We start from the raw sequence: 19,501 nt of genomic DNA, 5'->3' as shown, positions 1-19,501 counted from the left end.
GCCTAGAGCTGAGGAGGGCTGTTACATGTTCTTGGGGTAGGAGGCCAAGCCATTTAATTGAAGCTGTGATGCCTGCTGAGCTGCCTTTGAGGGCTGCTTGGGTTTAAAAAGGCAGAACAAGCCTTGGCTCACCTACACTGCCTGATGGGACAGATGTCGTCTGCTCTGGGCATCTCCTTCCACACAGAAAACATTTTAACCCTTCTGTTTTGGGGGGATTTTTGAGGGGCTCCCTCATTCACAGAGCACTGAAGTAAGTGGTTTTTCTCAGAAACGTTCTGGTTTTCTGAGGCGCATCCATTTTAAACAAAAGAAAACATAAATACAGACGCGACTGTCATCACTTTAAAAGTATTGCATAAGTGGTTAAATTTAATCACAAAGAGACAACCAGCTAATGGTTTTAGTGGAATTCATAAAATCCCATAAAATACAAAAGTTAAATTTTGTCATATAATGTGAATCAGTTATAGCAACCAACGCAGCTTCCTTTTCCTCCTGAATAAATTCTAAACAGTCCTTAGAAAATGAATTGCCAGTCTGCAAATCGGGATGGCATATTTTTCAGCTATAAAACTAAAAGTACTCTCAGATCACTTAGCTAAAAAAAGGAAAAGAATAAAGGGGGGGAAAAAAAAAGAAAGAAAGAAAAGAAACAGACAGCAACTTTGTTGTTACTGTGTTACTGTCAATAGTATTGGATGCTTGGTTGTGGCTCCGTTTTAGCAGTTTGACCTTGTTTAGATCAACCTGAATCACATCGACAGACCTCCCTTACAATTTCCCCACCCATCACAGAAAGCACATACCCTGCATGAGTGTATCCAGCTGGAGATGTGCCAATAGAAGTAATTACGTGATGAAACTATTTAACTTTGACTAAAATACTCTCACCAGGTTCTTTCAAACCGTGTGTCTTATATCTTGTTGAAGCAATTTTATATCATGCCTTTAAAGTACAGTAATGGCCACTTGCATTGACAGAATCCTCGTAAAAGAAGAAGACCGAGACCTTGCTCATGAAGTGCTATTGATTTTCTGAGTTCCTGCTAGAGTTGCCAAAGATACAACACTGTTGTTAGGGAGAGAAGATACTTTGGCCTTCAATATCACAGGAGGGTTCCTGTGTAAGCACAGGCGTCAATGGGTTTCAGTGATAAATAATGCATTTTGGTGATAACTGCCCATATTATTTTGTCACTTTTCTATGACTCAGCATTTGCTCTTGCCAAGCATTTCTTTTCTGTCACCACCGGCTGCTGAAGTTTGAGCTAATTGCAAATGCTATTTATATTTGAAAGGGCCATTTGCATTATGGCAAAAAGCTAAACTTCCAGATTATCTTAGGCAGTGGTTGGTTGTAATCTGTAGGAAAACTGCAGGCACCCTCAGCATGTTCGCTGTGTTGTTTCCCAAAGTAAGGCACTGTGATAGGAACGCACGCCCTGCTCTGAGCACATACTGGTGAAGGAGCCTGGGGTTCACCTGATGCCTTTGGATAGCCGAGCTGGCACTGAGAGGAAAGCTGATGTCCAGTGGTTTATGGCACAGGGTAAGGTTCTCAACCCCAGTCCTTCCTGCTCTGGGAGCAGCTCTGTTTACTGCCCGCTCCATGGGACAAATTGCACATGGAAAAGTCTTTGGGCATCCTTGGCTTCTGTGCCGGTGAAGCTGTTTGCTTTCCCAGCTGCCTTTGGTGGCATGAACTGTGCCCACAAACCTTGTCTCTTTTGTGTCCTCATACATCCAGCCATATATTTTGCTTCACCGCAAACAACTGAGGTAATACAGTTTGTACCTAACGCTGCACTTTCTAATGGTGTCCTCTAAATGTGTCAACTTTTACTTGTAGGCATTACAATTAAATCTTAATGGTTTTGCTTTTGTGAATATCACATTATTGTAGCCAATAGATAATTATTATTTATCAGTAGGGGGAAAATAAAAGGGCTGGCTTGGAAAATTATAGCTATGGTAATTAGTTTTTGATGACATTAACCAATTAATATAATTTTATGTTTTCTATTTTGAGATTGAGGCAAGGTTGTCTTTATTTTCATTCCTGTTCCAATGTTTGAGTCAATGTCCTTCAGAAGGGGCTGATATTGAGTGTCTCGGAGGGTGCCTTCATCACCAGGCAACGGGGGAGACAGTGCTGTAAAGAAATCACACAGTGCCATTTTCCTCCTGCTCCCTGAAGTGTGTTCCTGTTCAGAATGGAAGAAAGCAGCTTTTCAGCCCTTCTGCCCACTCCATTTCCACTCGGGAGCCCAGGGAGAGGGGAAAACCCAAACCCTGAAAAGATACTATAGAGGAGAGAAATATTGCTCACTTGCATCCCTGGCTACGCAGAAGTCTCTCCCTGGTGTCTGAATACAGCTAAGGCTTGAGTGGGGAAGAGGAAGAGCCGACCTCTCCCCATCTGTGCAGTTTTACATTAGTGTCTACCATTTTTCTTACTCAGAGAGAAGGATTAACATCCTGGACAGCCAAGCAAGCAGAACTGGCTTACTAAGGCTATATTTTGAGGCTTTGATCATGGTCTTCCAGATTTGAATAAAAAAGGTCTTAGCTGTGTCACTGAGGGATGTAGTTTAGCGATACACTTGGAAGATCAGGCTTGATGATCTTGGTGATCAGGAAGGTTGGGCTTGATGATCTTGAGAGTCTTTTCCAACCTAAATGGTTCTATGAGTCCATGTCCTAAAACCACCCATAGTTGGTCAGTATGTGTGCTTTGTGCCTTCCTGCTTCAGTTTACAAATGAAATTCAGTTGCATCTGTGCATTTGTGCATCCCTGGCAATTAAGATGATCTCTATGGTTCCTTCCAACCCAAATCTTTCTATGATCCTATAATTTTCTGAAATACCTCAAAAAACCCCTAGGGGCCTTTGTTGTTATGCAGCAAACTGCAAGAGCATAATTTCCTGCACTTTTCAGCCCAAAGAAGACTCTTCTGCTACAGGTCTGATCTCCTTCGCTGGTAGGTCGCGCTTCTTTAAGAAGTTAGCAATACAAACGTAATGGCTGCAGATTATATGCAACAGGAGGGTAGTTTGGCAAACCCTATCTGTCTTGTTAATTGCCACCTTAACTTTCTTTTCTCTTTTCCCAAAGGGCTTCTTTTTGTTTGGTCTTACTTTCCATGTTTTAAACAGCATAATGCAGAAACTGGTGTGACCTCTGTTGGCGTTTGTATTTGCCATTTGCCAACCATCTTTGAACACACACCTCAGAAGCAAAGCTATCCACAGATTTACTTTTGACAGCAACTAATATTTTGGCCCATCTTACTGCTTGGGAAGTTTTAAATTAATGACAACGAACTGCAAGAGAAAAGGAAATCAAAAGAGCCACTTACTCCCTTAGAAATACGTCGTTTTCCCCTCACCTTTTGGTATTTTTCTATCTGCTTTGGCTGAGAGAACACTTAAAATGTTTATAAACACTAGGAATTTTCTTATCCTTTTGCACTGACATCACCAGGAGTGTCTACGCTGGGGAACAGGGCAGCGGGGTGGAGATGACCTTTCCAAAGAAAACCTTTGTTCTGTGTAAATCACCTCGTACAACAGAAAAGCAAAAGACAGGATGTGTTTTTTGAAAAGGCAATGTGCAGCGACACAGTGGAAGGATAAATGCTCTGTTTTTAGCATTTCATGGCTCTACATATGCTAAAACTCGGAGTTTCAGTAATTAAACTTCCAGTCCCTTCTTGGGTCATATTGTGTTATATTATTCTCTCAACTTTATTGTGATTGATTTGTGTCAACTTTAACTATACTCACTGAGGGAGTCAATAAATAAAGATCAATGGGTTTTTATTTCTTCTGGTTCTTTATTAGAAAGAATGGATTGGTTAAATAACACAAACGGTAGTGATGACATGGCTTCTCTACACACTTTCTACTCTGAAATAGGTGAAATCTTTTTGAAAATCACATTAGAACAGACAGAGTTTCTTGTGTTCTCTTATAATCTGATGTTTCTCAAGAGCTGATGCTTTAAATGCCCAAAACTTAAGGTAACATGCAATACAGATGTTCTTCGCCACAAAACTTCCCAGCTGTTTGTACTGAGGACCACTTGCTGGCAATATGGATCTCGAGTGCCATTCAATTGATACCAGTATTTCACATGTGGGGTATCTATTGATCCCATTATTGAATAGGAATTGCATGTCTGAGTGTACCCCCAAACAAGGGCGTGTTTCTGGGCCCCAACCATCTCCCAGCCATGGGACTGAGACAAAAAATGTACTCCTTGCTCTGAGACAGAGAGAACAGGCCCTGTCAGCTGGCCACCTGCAAGATGACAAATGGGTTTGGTTTGCATATCATTCACACATCACGTTTTGCATTCAGGGAAATCAGTGTGGTCTTTGTGCTCTGCTTCTTCTATGTACTCCCTCAGCAGGTTTGCATCAGAGGCAGTGCTATATTAGGGACAAGTACCCAGGAAATGACTGAAGAGAGAAGCTGGGGCCCTGTGGACTTGCTGGCACAGCTGTGCTGTTGAGGTGCTGGCCTGGTGGCTGTGGGGGATGGATGCATCTCGGCAGGAAGGTGGCCTGAACCTGAAATCCACTGCACAGTTCTGAGAGTAGCCTTGCAGTCCCACAGTGTGTGGATAGTGAAACACCAATGCAAAATGCACTGGGAAGTAGGTCGGAGTGTCAGAGCAGTTATTATCAGTAACCTGTTTCTCATAAAAACATAGTGAGGAAAAAACTATCTTGTTCCTAAGATTTATAGCAACTTGACTCCATGTGACAGGTGATTGAAAGCTTCCCTGCCATGCATATTACACTTTGGGTGGTGACCCCTCAGTGTATATCTCCATTTAAGTCCTTCAGTACTGAGCTGAATGGAAGCAGAGTGGCCAGATGCTGTAAGCTCCTTTTTTTTTTTTTTTATGAAAATCTTTCATCCGGACAGATAGCACAAAGTGCATTCATAAGATTACTTGAGTGCCCTGTCCTTGAACATGAATCCAAGAATTGAAAGGGATCAAAACTCAGCTCTCAGCTAGGAGAAGGGGGTTACATCACAAGTCTGCGTCCGGAATCTCCTGCCGCACCACCTCCATCCACATCCCCAACCTATGGCAAGGAAGCAGCTCGCCAACACAGCTCCTCTATATTTGCCAGTGGGTTTATGATCCATGTTTAAATCTGTTATAAATCCTTTGCAGGATTATATGAAGGTGGCTTGCTTTCCTTTTCTAAGCTGTTTGGTTTTGCTGTTGCTTTTCTTACTTAGCTGTGTGCTCAGAACACAGCCGCATGGTGTGCATCTCCTGGCTGTGCCTTATCCCACTCAGACCCCCACCTACACTGGGGGCCAACCTCGTGCTTCAGAACCCCCTCCAATTTAATTCCACCTTTGTGTGGATTTCCCACGAGACTGGTGCAAACCTGCACTGAGCAAATTAAGGAAATTCTTAATTGAGGCATAAAAATGCGAGACCCGAGTCTTAGAGCAACAAAAGTACTGCTTTTAAAGCCTTAATTTATTTTACTTCTATTATTGAAGCAAACCGGTAAAGACACAATATAGATTAATTCTGTGATTTTTATAGTCATGGTTTTATTAAAAGTTGTTATATTTTATTAGATAAGGGATCTATCTGAATTCTGTGGGCCTCGTCTTGTAGCTTTCACTCAGGTAGCTCTCCTTTTGAGAGCTTTCTGGCTTTTTTGGAGACAAATGCACAGTCCTCATTTCTACTTCTGCTCTGACGTACCTGAAAAGTAAATAGTTGAGCCAAGCAGTCATGTGACCTGCAAATGAAGATTACAGCAATGTTTTGCATAATAGATTATATTAATTTCAATTTGAACAGTCCTCCCTTGGGAAGATTTGGGAGTGGAGTAGTTCTGGCTAATTCTCTAGCCTGTGATATATAAATTTTATCCCTGTTTCGGTGTGTACGATTCTTTCCTTGCTGTTGTTCTTTGGTCTAATTGCGGCCAATAAGCTGGCCATCAGTTCTGCGTCATTACCTTGCCAGCTGAATCTGCTGAGATATTTTTGTGATACCTACTTGGCATTTTTCATTCAGTTATCTTAGTTTTTAAATACTTTTTACCTGCTGCTTGGAAAAGATGGAATAAAGCTCTCTCTATATTTTTCATGATTTAAGCAGGACTCATTTCTTTTTTCAGGCTATGTAAACGAGTAAAAACTCATAATGCCTCTTTAAAGATCTTTCCCATGTGAGAAGAAGACAAATACAAGTTATGAAGGATGCGGATTCTGCACAAGGAATGAGCTGCAGCGCTTTGTCCGTAGACTCAGTAAGTTTTGTGCAGTCTTTATCTCTCATCATTATTATGTATGAGCACAGTTTTGGTGAAGGGATGTCCTTTTTTTGCCTCAGACTACAACTACTACCTCAGAAACCTCAGCGGAGACCTCATGGTTCTCTGCAATGAGCTGAAAGGAGGCTATGTGAGGTGATGTCAGCCTCTGCTCCCAGGGAACAGCCGTAGGATGAGAGGGGATGGCCTTGCGTTGTGCCAGAGGAGGTTCAGGTTGGCTGTTAGGAAACATTCTCTGGAAAAGAAGTCAGCTGCTGGAATGGGCTGCCCAGGAAGTGGTGTTGTCACCGTCCCTGGAAGTGTTCAGGAAATATTTAATGTTGTACTGTGGGACGTGGCTGTGTGAGGATGTATTGGTGGTGGGTGGACAATTGGACAGAATGGTCTTGGAGGTCTTCTCCAACCTTGATGATTCTGTGATTCTGTCATTCTGTGCTTTCTGAATTACAAATGTTCTGTTGATAACAAAATAAGCAACTTTCCATTCTGTTTCTTCTTATTATATGTTTTATTTCACATGGAGATAGGGAAGTAAAAGGCCACCAAGTTTTGCCTGTTTTCTTCCTTGTGATTATTTTAATCTTTGTCTTTTTGTTTTCTATTTACAAACCTAGGTGCATTAGTGGACTATTCTTTTTTTTAAAGCAGGAGGGAATTGCTGGATTCATATTTTCCAGAATCAATAAAAAATTTCCTGTGAGAAAAAAATGAGTTGTCCTGGGGGAAAAAAAATTCTTACTAAGCAAATTCTGTCCCTCTCTTTCCTCTACTAGCTATGCCATACTAAACTGCACATTGCATGCTTTTTCAACTAATTTCTGCTATTTTTCATCCTGCGGGGAAACTTATATCTTACAGCATTCACCCACAGTTTATAAGAATGCTGAGTTGTCATGCAGGAGTTTTACCTCACACCGGGGAGATATTAGTTGATAACACCTACCTTGTTCAGATTTATTGCTTTAGCATATTTCATGCTAAATATATATATATATATATATTTACCATCTGCTAAGATTAGCACTCTAGTGGTAATAAATTTACTTACCCTGTTACTGTGGTGTAGTTTGGAACCATCCTACACTTTATTCAGCCTAATTGAAAATAGGATAAGATAAATGATGCACTTTGAATTTCTCTTTCAGATGTACCATTGTTCATTACTTCAACAAGGGATGAGCACATCTGATTGTAATTTCAATTGTTAAGTAAAACAAAAGTTTCCATGGTGAAAGTGTGGTACCAACAGCTGTAATTGTCTAAGGGTTACTTGTGAAAATCTCAATATTGTTTGGGTAATTAATGCAGAATTGTTCTTCATTTACACACTTGTTTATCCTCAGACGCTAATGGGAAAGGGGTGAAGTCAAAAACATGCTCAGGAATTTGTGCATTGTGTGGAATAGGAAAACTGAGTTTAAAATGGTTACGCTTAAAGAAATATCTGCATTGTAAAAGTAGAAAATTTGCAACAGTGATTACTTCTGAGAAAAAAAAAAAAAAAAAAAAAAGAGCACCAATTTCTGCCATAGTTCATTTTGGTTTTGCTTCTGGGCATTCACAGGATGCACACAGTATTGATATCTTTGAGACTTGCCTTGGAGATACTTCAAACAGTGGCTTTTTTTATTCCCCCGTCTTTAATACTCTATTAAATATAAAACTTAAATAGTCAAATACTAAAGAAACCTACTTGAGCTAAAGGGATGCTGCAGGTGAACTGTGTGATGAGAAAGAAAAGTAGGTATAAACCATTCTCTCTGCCTGGTATTTATGCCAATTTCATTTTTGATCCTCATCATTTTATTTCTGTAAATTTCTAAATATTTCTATGTTGTGTTATGTGGGCAGACTTTTTTGGCAGGGCTGTGCTCTATCCTTACATCCCCCAGCTTGTATTGATAGTAAGGGTTGCCATGACCTGGGTGTAAAATCTTCTACTTGCCTTTGTTGAATCTCATGGGGTTCACCTGAGTTCTCTACTGGAGCCTGCCTAGATCCCTCTGAATGGCATCCTGTCTGTAAATTATGTTCTTTACTTCAGAATTTGCTATGAGTTTAGGACTAACAAGCATATTGGCACATGAAACGTTTACAATGGCAGATACTGCCTATGCAATGGAAATCAGTGAATCCAGGAAAGAAATTATGCCATAAACAACTTTTTAACTTCTTTCCTTCCTTCCTTCCTTCCTTCCTCCCTCCCTCCCTTCCTTCCTTCCCTCCTTCCTTCCTTCCTTCCTTCCTTCCTTCCTTCCTTCCTTCCTTCCTTCCTTCCTTCCTTCCTTCCTTCCTTCCTTCCTTCCTTCCTTCCTTCCTTCCTTCCTTCCTTCCTTCCTTCCTTCCTTCCTTCCTTCCTTCCTTCCTTCCTTCCTTCCTTCCTTCCTTCCTTCCTTCCTTCCTTCCTTCCTTCCTTCCTTCCTTCCTTCCTTCCTTCCTTCCTTCCTTCCTTCCTTCCTTCCTTCCTTCCTTCCTTCCTTCCTTCCTTCCTTCCTTCCTTCCTTCCTTCCTTCCTTCCTTCCTTCCTTCCTTCCTTCCTTCCTTCCTTCCTTCCTTCCTTCCTTCCTTCCTTCCTTCCTTCCTTCCTTCCTTCCTTCCTTCCTTCCTTCCTTCCTTCCTTCCTTCCTTCCTTCCTTCCTTCCTTCCTTCCTTCCTTCCTTCCTTTTTGATAGTGTGATTTTTGTTTTGATGATATTTGGAGTTAATGATATTGAAACACAGAACTACACCCTATTTGTTGATGAAATTAATTCCTCTGGCTCACATGTATGAACAAAGACAGCAATTTTCAATGCTTAAGTTTCAGAACAGTAGAGTACCTTCAGGGTTGTGCAGAAGAGGAAGAATCTGCGTGTGGTTACTTGTAAAGCCTTTTTCATCCTCCTAATAAAGTCACAGCAAGCCTTTAAGAACTATTACTTTACAACAGCTCAGTTGTATTTCTACCCCTGTTCCGTAATGGCTGATGACCACTTCCTGAGTGTGCTTCCCTTACCCAGGGTGCGTTCCTGTTGGTTTCCACAAGCATTCTGCCCATGATAAGGCTGTTTAGTTGCAGCATTTCAGCCTGTGCTGGTATTTTTGCAGCTGAGTTTTAAACCCCTGAAAACAAGGTTTTGTAATGGGAGTGCTGCCACAGCCTTAACGAGAGGCTTGTGGATGGCTGTGCTCTAATGCTGTACATTGCCACCGTTACTGTGTTGCTGTTATCTATTTCTAGTGTCTGTTACAGAAATTGGTATTGTATCTAAAACAATTGCTGTTATTAACAGGTTAAGCTGCTGGGATGTTAAAATAAAGGCTGCCCAGCTTTAGTGCATTTTGTTGTAATCATCTCCCAGATGCCTTGTCGGAAATCAATTCAAGTTCAAAACTGGCTGGAATTGGGAGGTCAAGGCTTCTGCAGACTAAATATTTTATCTTCTGCTCATGTCTGGGGCTTTTAAAGATGTGTATTGGGGGCTCTTTTCTCATATCCCATCTGGACAAAGATGATTGGCTTTGCCATTTTGCCCAGGTTAGGACAAGGTTAAAATCAATTATAATCAATTATTAAGAGTCTTCTGTGGCTGTGAAGCTTAAAAGGGGATTTTAAAAGTTGCTCAGTTCTGAAACAGGGATGTCTTAGTTGCTTGTGTAGATGTCATTATTCTGGAGCATCAGATGTGAATCTGATTTTTTGAAGCAAGGTACCATTTTCCCCGAACAAACAACACTCAGTGCTATCCTCGTGGATTCTGACTGAACGAGTGAACATGATTCTGTCCCTCGTTGCCATTGCTTTGGAGTTCTTGAACATCATATCTACACTTCCAGTTTACATTTAAGAAAATTCAGAACTGAGGAATGAATTCTGGAGAAAGAGAGGGCCTTGCAAATTCAGGGAGGAAGGATGCTCTGCTCTGAGTAAGTACCAACTGCTCACGGGAAACATGGTTTAATTCTCAATTAATTCTTCTTAAGAAGGCTGCCAGAGTGATGCCAGTTGCTTATTTTCAATATTGGGATAATTTTTTTCCCTTTCATTTCAAGAAGTGAAATGCATCACTGTTCATATTGCACACTAGAATACAGTGCTATCCAGGATCTACGACTGATTCTCAGTTCTTCTGACATGGGAGCCGCAGAGATAGATGTATTATGTCATGACTGGATTTAGCCTTGCTTGTCATGTCCAAGTCCATAGAGAGAGAGAACATCAGAGCTGAGCGTGAAAATTGAGAGGCTTTGGTTCTGCACTGGTTACTAGACCAGCAGAATTGACTGGGATTTGTAAGGCAGACTGGGATCTTCAAAACATGAATCTTTAAAACATTCTTTAGCTTCAGACTTTTTCTCTGTCTTTTTGCTTTTCCTCGTTCTCTGCATTTCATGCCTGGAAACAAGCGATGGTTTATTGGTAGACCTGTTGAAAAATGTCAGGAAAGGATGCTCTGGCATAGCTGATCATGTTGTGAGGTCTCAGGAGGGGCCTGGTCCAGATTGTTGCCAGAAGCAAGGCTGACCTGGTTCTCCTCTGTGCATTCTGGAAAATGTCAGGTATTTCTGTTGTCACTGGTGGATGTATTCCTGGCTTGGGAATATTTTAAGAGCAGTCAGAATCTGGCATAAAGATCAGTCTTGACTAAGAAACTAGATTAGTCACTTGTTGACAAGAAATAAAATGCTTCAGATTCTGGAAATCTTCTTGAGATTCTTTATGTGGACCAAGTTCCAAATAGGTGTAGGATTGCAACAGTACTGAAATATTCCACAATCTCCAAGTGTTTTAATGGACATAGGAATTAAAACTCATTTTACTTAAATGACCATCCTCATGGTGATACTGTAGTTGCACTCATTTTCCCAAGGACTTTGTAGCAAATGTGAGATTTTAAGAACATGTGTAGAGACATAGTTCTGAAAAATAGACATCTAATGGAAACCAAGATAAGCAGAATAAATTAGCATTGATTTTATTTCTCTCTCCTGCATCTCCACGTGAAATCACTGACTATTTCCACAGGTTTTAAAGAAAAGTTTAGTTTTTCTGTGTATGACATTCAGAATATTTCATCAACCAGAAAAATCTTGTCACCCATTGTCAAACATTTGTATGATATAAAAATAGGGTAGCTGTTCCGTGAAGTATCATAAAATGCCATATACTTTCAATATTTCTACACACTTTTATGGCCACAAAATAAGTGCCTTTAATGGAAATGTGCTGGAAGATGTTAGTGCCCATGAACATAGTGGTACTAGACCACCGATGCAACTCTCTGTTTTCTCTGCCCATTTTGTGTATAAACTGCCAAAGCCAAGAGGTGGAGTTAAATCACAGCTGATGTGGGGAGCAGCTTCACTCTGCCACCAGGAAGCTGAGAGAGGATGGTTTCAGCATCCAAAAGGACGAGTGGACAGGTTAAGGGGAACCTTGTCTTTTACCATGCTGCCTTTGCCCCCTTGAAGGTGGCTCCCAAGCTGATTACATCTCCTCTCTTGATGCATTGCCTTGGTATGACGAGACACGGTCCAGTACAGGGATGTACCCAGATAGAAAGACCTCCATTGTGAGCTGTTGCTCCAAACATGCCGCTCCTTGCTTTTCCATAAAGGATGCAGAAAGCCTGTTAATAAAGCATTCCTGAACAACAGGGACACTGATCCTCAGTTTCTTGGGACAGCCCATATTTTTGTTTTTAAATGACAATGTGAAAGACTTGGAATTCAAGGTTTATCTCAGTACACTTACTCTGTGATTTATGAGACTGAAAAACACATTATAACAGGAGTTTACCTGCTAATGATATTTACAAAAGCCAGTTATTAATAGGTTATAAAATGAGTCCCTTTTTATCCCAATAATTTATTTCACGTGCCGGATAATATCCCGTCTCAATTTCATTTTCATTTGATAAAACAAGAAGTATAAAATATAATTTGCAATAAGCCCATGCCTGGCTGCGCAACAAATGTGTGCTAAAATGCATCAATAGAGCTTCCTCATCAAGGAGCACTCCTGACTGGCCTCACTCTGACCGTAGCCTTCTGGGCTGCTGGTGCCTGGGGAAGGAGGGTGCTCCAAGTGCAATGTTTGTGCTGGAGACAGGAACCCCATTCCCCCTTCTGCAGAGGGTATGTGGGAATTCTTGATGGAGCACGCCGGGTGCTGTGTATCTGAGCAGGCAAGGGTAGAAGAAAAGTGCCTTTTTTATCCCATGCAGCGAAAATACGGAGAGAAATACGGAGAGCGCATGTGGTTCTAATTTCCGTGCACTTTTATGTCAGTTATTTGATGGATCTGGCATTAGGCCAGAGTTTCCCCAACGACGACGACGGTCTTACGCTGTCCAAACAGGTGGCGTTCCTGAGCCCACTGCTTATGCCACCTGAAACACGTGAAGGCTTCAGCCTGCTCTGCTTAAACAAAGCGTTATTCATTTCAATTTTGCTCATGGACACCAGTGCTCATACTGGTGAAGTTAAGTTTTCAAGTGTGCAGAAAATGTTGATGGAAAGCTCCAGCCCTGTACTTCCTCAGAAAATGAAGGGTGGTACCAAGGCATGGGCTTGGGGAAAAGAGCTGATTTTCTTATCATAGCATCCAAAACCACCACAATTAGGAGACACCAGCATTTAATGGTCCCGTTTCTGTTTTCTGTTTTTACCTCTACATGCCATTGATCACACCCATTTCCATTATGAAGTGCAGCATTGCACTCACCCGCTGAGCAGGACCATGGCAGCACACCAGGGCTGCAGGAAGTCGTGAACCCCTGAGCAGCCTGGTAGACCATGCAGGAAATCTGCTACAGCTCTCTTTGTGCTGTGCCTTGCCATGGAACCAAGCAATTCCCAGCACTGCATGGAACTCCAGCCTTTCTGTGATTCATGCAGAGGGATTATAGGTGGGACCTTCATCTCCACTTTGTGTTCAGAGCATTTAGCAGGTTGGTTTTTGCACTGGGAAACAACACAAGTACAAAATGGGAGATGTTGTTGCATAGCTGCTTGGCTGGAAACTTTAAGAGAAACTTAGCAGATCTCCTTATGTGGGAATGCAATGTTTTCTTAATTTTATTTCTAATAATCTTTTAGAAGCTTAAACCTAAAATCTGTTTTCCTTCCTTTCCACCCCTCTCATGTGTTTGTAGTGGTTTGTTATTGCAGGCTTATTCATTCAGGCTGGCCAACTGGTGTTGAATGTTTAGTGCAGAGGAAGAAGGGCTAAATCTTTTTTTCTTTGGGAAAACAACTCAGACTTTACAGAGATTTGCACAGATTTTGTAAATGCGTATGAGATTATGAGGATACATTATCATCCCAGTTGCTTAGATTTTTGAGCTTGTGAACTTTAACACAATACTTCATGGACAACATTATCCATTTTCTGTAAAAAGGGCTTTTAATGAGTGTTGGGAGTTAGTAACACTGACTCACGCTCTTGCAGTAAAGCTATTTTAAAACCTAATGTTAGAGTACTAATTTGAATTTACATAGTATTTCACACCAGCAGATTTCAAAGTGTGACATTAAAGGATCTCGGAACATGCAAGGTGCATGGGAGAATTACATTACAGAGTGCAGCATGACACGCTGAACTGAGCAGTGACCCACACCTGTTGGTACTGCAGGGGCTGCAGTGGAGAGCAGTATGCACGTCTCATTCTGCTCTTCTACCTCTGTCTTTTGTAGGCAGAAGCTGGAAGAAGCTCATTCAAACAAAGTTTTGCACAGGGGACTGAAAATTTATTTGCCCCACCGCAAGTCCCAGGGAAGCTCCATAAGAAGGTTGATGTGTGCTCTCTTGTTCCACAAGGAAGCTCTGAGCCAACATTGCTGTGTGGGGAGGATGAGGCTTCACCTGCATTTTCTTTCTCTTTTGCAGTAGTTTGGGAAAGGATGCGGGGATTTCCATTGCATACGGTGACTGCCAGGAAAAAAAGAATGTGAGGAAAGGTGACAATGTTCAGATGTGGATCACTCATAACCTAGTCCAGGCATGGACAAAAAGCTATAGTTGGGCACCCATCACACTCCCATCTTTTTCTGCCTGTGGTTCTGGTGTCGCTTCCTTCTCCTGTAATTACTTCTGTGTCATGTAAGTGGTTAAATTTGGGGTGAGATGAATGGTTTTGTTTTAAAGGTATTTTGGTATTGCAAATGGAGGCGGTTTTGTGTTAGGTGTTCAAAAATGAACAGGCACCAAATTACTGCTATTTCAGAGTAAGTTAGGCACTTTTGAAAATCACAGTAGGCCCCAGAAGGGAGCATTTCCCTGAGACCCAGCCTGATGCTTCCCATTGTTTGGGTATCACTCAAGACATAAAGCCAATCAGGAGAGAAAAATAGCACCAGGACTGAGAGCCAGTTTCTGCTGTCTGAATCTGGCTGATTCAGATCCTGCGTGTAAATCTGCTCCCAGGTGACTTCTCCAGGTTCAGTCACACTTTGATCTTTAACTGTCATCTTCTTTGTGATGTAGCTATTTCAGTTTCATTAATTAGACCAATAGTAATTTCTCCTCCCGCAGTAAAGTAAATGAGCAAAAATAAACCATCCGACCTTCTGCTGGATTCACTCCTGCTGTTTAAAATACTCACAGAATCACACAGGGTGGGAAGTAATTGCATTACATTAAACCAATATCCATGGTCTTACAACAAGTTTCTCTGTGTCCATGTATAATTTTTTTTTATGTGTGCAGTAAAAGCCCTTTCTCTTTACGGAAAGCTTTCTTCCAATGATATTACATCTATGTGGACACCTCCTCCATTGCATTTGTTGTACCAGTGACCTTACTTGTAACTGGTTCTTTATCTGAAATGAGCCAATCTTTTGGTTTCTGGAGTGAGCACACAGAGAAGTTTTGTAGTGTTTAGTCATTCCTTAGCTTAAACATTCAAAGGAATGAAGGTTCTAAGCATAAAACAAAATGGTTTCACTTGAATTACAGTCATATTCTCGTTGAAACTATAGACTGTGTTTTCAAATTCATCAGTATGGATGTCTGAAATATACTCTTGCTTAGTCATGAGATCATATGCTGCGTCTTTATTTTGTTTTTGTATATCCCAAATACAAAGCCTCACATTAATGCTTGAATACAAAGTGCCAGGCAGGAGGTATGAAGAAACAGGGACATCTACTCAGTCATGTGCTCTGCCATACTGCCATAATTTTCATCACTACAGGTTGAGTAGTTTATAAAGTGTGGCATATTGCAGCCTTCCACCATCTGCAGTGCCTGCTGCATGAGAAGCAGATCTTTCTCCCTGTCCTAAATACTCTAACAGTACTTTCAGTCAGTTCCTCCCGAGGTCCCAGAATTTAGTCCCTGCAACAGGAGTCTCTGCCCATCAAAGACAAGTACTTTTTACATCTTTTTTTCTTCACAATCCTCAATCATCTTCATGTGCAAGTGATTGAGTCCTACTCTACCTGAGCTCCCTTTGATCCAACAACAGCATTGACAATGGTGATGCAGGCAAATTGGACTACAGCATTATGCTTCTCTGATGCATTACATTTCTTCTGTAATAAGTTTACTAGAAGAAAATAGAAAAAAAAAAAAAAAAAGAAAATGAACAGTATGATAGTCTAACATATATATATATATTTGTAACTATTCTTTATATATAATCTTGGAGAATCTAAGGACACTGAATCTTTTTTGTCTTCCCCAGAAAATCTAGTTTTGATATACCTACTGAGAATTGATTATTTATACTTACGTGTGGATAAATCTTCTCTTTAATAATAGATATCAGAACTTGGTTTCCTGACAAGTTTCCATGAATATCTCTTATACTATCTCTTCTTATTTCTCTTTCCCTCTTTCCCTCTCTTTTTTTTTTTCTACTAGAACATTCTCAGAGACATTTGTCCTTCTCAGGAGGAGCTAGAGATGTCCAAACAGTTATCCAAACCATTTTCAAGACTAGACCTGTTTTGTTGCTGGCAAGATCTTGAATTCTTAGTGAGGACAAAGCCAGTAACAGCAGCTGTGTGCTTCAATGTCAGCCTTTATTCTGATCCATGGAAACTGCCTTAAAGGTGACACTTTTAGCTGCTGCTGATCTCTTGTGCTGCCCTCATGGCCACCTTGCAGTAGTAGGCTTGATGCACCTCCAGCCAGGAGAAACCCTGCCTCAGTGTCACCTTTATCTGCCTGGCTGTTCTCTCCCAGACTGTACTGATCATATTTACATTGACTACTATGTTGTGCTGAATTATGAACAATCAAAACAGCCAAAACCCGTTGTGTAACTGGATTTCCTCTGCCAATGACAGTGCCTCACTCTTAGACTTTAGATCTGGTGCTACTCCTTGTGCTCCCATTTCTCCTGGGATAGCTGTTTGGTCTGAACCCACTGCATTGTGCAGCTCAGCTATACTGGGACAGATGATGATATCCCTGTCCTTTCATATCAGGGTTTATAAATATGAGGCAGGCATCCTAGCAAAAAGCATCCATCATGTTTATCCCAATCCTTTAACCATCTGAGGGTGCCTGTAGAAATCTAGGACCTTTTTTTGATATTCTAATTCCTGCTCTGCATACAGTGGAAACGAGTGGCATTGAACTTGCTAACCTCTGTTCCCAGACACATATTTCACTTGCTGATGCATGTAAGCACTGGGCATGTGGACTAAAACACAAGCCACACAGGAAGCATCTACCTGTGGTTGTGTGCTGCCCAGCCTGCTGGCAGTGGAAAGCCAAGGTCTCTCCAGTCTCACTTTCCCCATGTTCTAATAGAGCGTCAGAAGGTTTCTGGGAGCTGCCAGAACGAGGTGCTGTTATTAAAGGTTTCCAGGTGAAGTGATCTATCTTGATTTTCACCCTATCCGCTGGGGTGAACAAATCAAATCTTTTGTCTCATTTAGGGGGGTAAAAAAAGTCTCATTTACTAAATTACACAACAGTAGGCCAAGAAATTATTCTCCTCTTTCTGCTGTGCCTGGTATTCTGCCCTGGGCTGTCTCAGTACGACACAGCAACTGGTAAAGATTTCAGCTCTGCACCGCTGCATTGCTTTCCTGCCCAATGAAAACAAATTACCTGCAAAACCTTGTGCACTACTGGGATTTTCATATGTTTATATTTTCTGTGTGAAGCATGTAGCAGCACTTCAGCCACAGAAATTTGAAGAAAATATGGTTTCCTCCCAAAAGTAAAATAATAATAATAACCCCTGAAACCCAATAAGCAGTACCTGTGCAAAGGTTTTGAAGCACACCATTGGTTTCTATCTGCTGTGGGCAGTGATCGAAGTCGGTAGAAATCCTGGTGGGGCATAAAGGTCATCCCCCTACAACCAGCTGATAAGAGCAGCAGAGCAGCATGGGTGCTCCTTTCAGCATCAGTTTGTTGAAATACTTGCAAAATTTCCCTCACCAGCATGACTAGATTCTGGAGTGTTTTATATGTCGTATGAGACATAATGTGTGCACAGTGAAGTAGCCCCATTTCCGATGAGGAATGACATGAGGTCTGACATAACAGCAGCCCCCTTGTTGGTCGTGATCCCACGCAATGGCAGTACACTCTCTGCATCTTTCATCATGGACATGAAACTCAGACTGCAGCTTTTAAAGTATTTTTATTTTCTTTGTTACTGTCAAGTTCATTAAACAAGGCTTGTGAGCTCCCAGTTACAGGATTACTATTGATAGTTTCATTAGAACTGTAACTCCACTGCTCTCATGCCTTCTGGGGAAAAGCCTCACAGTCCATAGCCCAGCCACTATTCTCCAATGCAACTGGAGCTTGCAGCTGCCCAGGGCTCATCTCCCTGAATCTTGAAGGGTCCCAAGCTTCCAGGTTGGGTGAAATGGGTATCATCTTGGTATTACATCACCCAGATATTTCCTGAAGAATTACAGAGCTACCAGCTGTGGTCTGATTGTGGGCATGTCAGGAAAGGTGCTCCATGTACAGGTGCAGAGAGTTTTTCCCTGCAATTTATATACAGCAGTACAGTGCCCAACCTGTTGGGTGAGTATTAGGAACCATCACAATTTGCCTGGAGGCGTGAGCAGGCAAGGAGCAGGTTTGTTGGATAGCACAGCTGGATGCACTGCAGGCTGATAGAAACAGAAAAAGTCTCAGTTCTTCTGTCTTGGCTATTTCTGTCCAGACTTGTGCTACAGCAAGGGCGTTGAGTGCTTTTAGCCCCTGTACATTTGTTTACAGATTCTTTTCCACTCACCATAACTCCTAAATATATATATCCTAAATAACATATAATAATATCCTAAATAACATATATAATATCCTAAATAACAAGCCAAGTGTAACTCAGATAAGTTGTTGAATTTCTAAGTTATTATTTGTGTTGCCGTTGTGTTTACAGGCTCCATCTGACAAGGCCTTTCCTATTGCACAGGAATAGCAGAAAACAAGGAAATCTTCCCTCTGTGTTGAGTTGTGCATTCTCTGGGATGGACATCCTTTCAAGCTCAGAACAGTAAATAACAATTTATTGAATACAATTCTGTTACGCTTTCTTCCTACAAATCAAATTCTGAAAGGTTAGGTTTGGTTTTGAGAGTCTTGCAGTTAATTTCTGCTTGTCTTGAGCCTCTTCCTACAACCAGTGGCAGTCCTTTTGTACAGCAGGAGTTGAGAATAGGGAGGCTGTGTAAACTCTGCCAAGCTGTCTCTTTGTTGTACAGCACGATGCACGTTAAGGGAAGATTCCTGCTTTTTATGTTTATTTTACTTTGTAAATTATGTGCATGTCAGTTAAAACACTGAGTTAAATATGTATATTTTTGTAAATAGAAGCCACTCTTGATTGCCACTAGAAGAAACGTATTATTTTTCAGTTCTCAACCTTCTCCAGCAAACATTAGAATCATAGAATCATAGAACTGCTCAGGTTGGAAAAGACCTTAAAGATCATCAAGTCCAACCATGACCTAACCATACTACCCTTACAACCCTCTGCTAAATCATGCCCCTGAGCACCACATCCAAATGATTTTTAAACACATCCAGGGATGGTGACTCAACAACCTCTCTCGGGAGCCTATTCCAGTGCTCCACTGCTCACTGCAGTTGTGTTTCTGAGTTGAGTCTCCAGAAAACCTACCAACCCCTAGTGAGGCTCTTCTCCTTGATGCTGTGCCAATTACCAAAGAATGCTGAGGAGAAGAAGTGATGCCATGTGTTATAAGGCTCCTGTAG

At 41.3% G+C, this 19,501-nt stretch overlaps 1 long non-coding RNA gene across 4 annotated transcripts in view; it reads left to right on the top strand.

The window, feature by feature from the left end:
* Positions 1 to 19,501, top strand: part of LOC140250734 (uncharacterized) — a 376,536-nt gene that overhangs the window by 182,654 nt on the left and 174,381 nt on the right. For 3 of the 4 annotated variants that reach the window (XR_011903251.1, XR_011903250.1, XR_011903249.1), the window contains exon 3: positions 6,169 to 6,300. The exons of the other annotated variant lie outside the window; for it this stretch is intronic. This is a non-coding gene — a long non-coding RNA (uncharacterized lncRNA). The remainder of the gene's footprint in view (positions 1 to 6,168; positions 6,301 to 19,501) is intronic. 4 annotated transcript variants of the gene reach the window in all.

The sequence above is a fragment of the Excalfactoria chinensis genome, chromosome 3 (genome assembly GCF_039878825.1).
Source record: "Excalfactoria chinensis isolate bCotChi1 chromosome 3, bCotChi1.hap2, whole genome shotgun sequence".
NCBI classification, from domain to species: Eukaryota; Metazoa; Chordata; class Aves; order Galliformes; family Phasianidae; genus Excalfactoria; species Excalfactoria chinensis.
The sequence above is the reverse complement of the archived record's forward strand: the minus strand, read 5'-3'. Positions and strand labels throughout refer to the sequence as shown.